This window comes from Mandrillus leucophaeus, unplaced genomic scaffold, assembly GCF_000951045.1.
Source record: "Mandrillus leucophaeus isolate KB7577 unplaced genomic scaffold, Mleu.le_1.0 Scaffold95, whole genome shotgun sequence".
NCBI lineage: Eukaryota > Metazoa > Chordata > Mammalia > Primates > Cercopithecidae > Mandrillus > Mandrillus leucophaeus.
In genome coordinates this window covers 3,186,587-3,189,698 of record NW_012110363.1, presented here as the reverse complement: position 1 = coordinate 3,189,698, position 3,112 = coordinate 3,186,587, and positions in this window count along the sequence as shown.

The window sequence follows — 3,112 nt, the reverse complement described above, 5'->3', positions numbered from 1 at the left end:
ATCAAAGAACCGTGAAAGGATATGGTTACAGTTAGCATGCTTTATAGAGCAAATTCCTTCTACACACTAAATTGTTCAAATTCTGGTTGTTAAGGGGCTTAGGAGCTTTATTATTTAATATAAAATAGTCCATAAAATTAAAAAAGAAAATTATAAAGAGTTCCTGATAAGTATGCATCAAAGAGATGTCAAATGAGGGCAGAAGGTGGACTGGTAAGGAAAAGGTTAGTAGCAAGCCTACAGTAGATTACATCCCTTTATGGTGAATGTGCAGGAAAAAAAAAGGAGATAAAATCTTCTGGTAAACATGCTAGTGGAAGACTTGCTGGCAAACACTTTAGCAGCAAGTGTCCTTATCTTTAGAATGTTGTTAGGAGGATACACCTAGTCTGTCTAGAATTAATCATCATAAACAAACATGAAGTATATGAATTTCATGACTCCCTGGAAAATGTAATGCAAGCCATGCAACTGTTATAATATAAAAGGAAAATGTTTCATGACCAAGTAAGCTTCTGTCTGGTAAATTATAAGATCATGTACTTCATTTAGAGGTCTGATACGTAAAAGTGAGTCCACTGTACACCCTAATGCATCAAGAAAGGAATACTGCTGGCAGTTCTGAACTTCTGCTTCTGTGTGCTTTGTCATTATTGGTATCGTGGAAATTATTACTAAAGATTGATACTGGATAATTTTTAAAAGTGAAGAGATTAAGAGGATTGTAGGAGTTTCAGAAAGAGAGGATAGATAAAATGATGGTGAGGTTATAATTTAAAAGACAATAACTAAAAATATTCCCCGATCTAAGAAAAACAAAATCCTTCAGATTTAAAAATCTACAGAGTGTTGACATGGGCTGACTAAAATAAATCTATCTAATCAAAGTTTAGCCTATCATGTAAAAAGATTTTCCTAAAAGCTACTGAGAGAAAAGGCAGATTGCCTACACAAAAATAAGACCTAGACTGATATCATACATTTCATCTGAAACAAGAAGGAAAATAACTTTAAATTTAAAATACTATGCTCAGTTAAACAGTCATTTAAGAGAGAAACAGACATTTCCAGATGTGCATGAACTCATAAAATTTACCCCAGTACATAGTGTCCTACTGAACAAAACAACTTCTAAGCTGGAGAAATAAGTCAAGAGAAAGAAGTAAAAGGCATCCAAATTGGAAAGGAAGAAGTTAAATTGTCCCTGTTTGTAGATGACATCTGTAATATAGAAAACCCTAAAGACTCCACCAAAAAGTGTTAAAACTAACAACTTTACTGAATTTGCAGTATACACAATTGACATACAAGTATCAATAGTATTTCTACACACTAACAAGCAGTGATCTAAAAAAGAAATCAATAAAACATCTCATTAATTCTAGCTATCAAAATATAAAAATAAAATAAAATATGTAGAAATATATTCAGTTAAGGAGGTGAAAGACTTGTATATTGAAAATGATAAAACATTGATGAAAGAAATTGAAGAAGACACAAATAAATGGAAAAAATATTCTGTGTTCATGAATTAGATGAATTAATATTGTTAAAATGTCCATACCAGCCAAAACTATTTACAAGTTCAATACAATCCTTATCAAAATTCCAATGACATTTTTCACAGAAATAGAAAAGAGAATTCTAAATGGAACTACAAAAAACCCTGAATAACCAAAGCAATCTTGAGCAAAATACACCACAAAACTATCAATCAAAACATCATGGTACTACATAAAAACAGACACAGACACCAAAGGGAAACAACAGAGATCCCAGAAATAAACCCACACATTATGGCAAATTGACTTCTTACAGCAATGTCAAGGTCACACACGATAAAGGACAGTCTCTTCAATAAGTGGTGTTGGGAAAACTGGGTATCTACATGCAGAAGAATAAAATTAAACCCTTATTTCATACCGTATTTAAAAAACAGAAAATTCATTCAAAACTTAAATGTAAGAACTGAAACTGTAAAACTACTAGAAGAAAACATAGGAGAAAAACTCTACTACAGTGAATTGGGAAATAATTTTGTGGATATTACCTCCAAAACACAAGGAACAAAAGCAAAAACAGACAAATGGGAGTATATCAAACGAAAAATCTCTGCACAGCAAAAGAAAACATCAACAGGGCTAGGAAAATGTTAGTAGCAAGTCTACCGTAGATTATTTCCCTTTATGGTGAATGTGCAGGAAAAAAAAGGAGATCAAATAAGATCAAAGGAGACATCTGCAGAAATAGAAAACATATTTACAATATATTTGATAAGTGATTAAGATCCAAAATATAAGAAACTCAATAGAAAGAAAAAAAAAAGTCCAGTTTACAAATGGATCCGAATAGACATTTCTCAAAAAAATATATACAAATGGCCAAAGGTATGCAATAAGTGCTCAACATCACTAATCAGAGAAATACAAAATAAAACCTCAATCAGATATCATCTCATGTCTGTTAGAATGGTTATTATCACAAAGATTAAATATAACAAGTGCTGGTGAAGATGTGGAAGAAAGAGAACCTTTGTTCACTGTTGGTGGGAATATAAATTAGTACAGTCATTGTGTATAGCAGTCTCATTACAATGTGTCATGGCAAAGTTCTTTTTGTTTTGTGTTTTCTTCAGGATCTCCTAGGCTCCTGTATCTGAATGTCTATATCTCTTGCTTGACTTGAAAAGGTTTCGGCCAAGCATGGTGGCTCACGCCTCTAATCCCAGCACTTTGGGAGGCTGAGGAGGGCAGATTACCTGAGGTCAGGAGTTTGAGACCAGCTGGCCAACATGGTGAAACCCCATCTCTACTAAAAATACAAAAATTAGCCAGATGTGGTGGTAAACACTTGTAGTCCCAGTTACTAGGGAGGCTGAGGCAGGAGAATCACTTGAATCAGGGAGATGGAGGTTGCAGTGAGCCAATACTGCATCACTGAACTCCAGACTGGGTGACAGAGCAAGACTCTGTCTCAAAAAAAGACGGTGGGTAGGGGGCTTCATCTATTATTTCATCAAATACATTTTCCAAACCTTTTGTTCTCACTTCACCTTCTGGGACATTGGTAATTTGAACATTTGGTTGCATTTTTGTGTCCTCTATATCAAAGA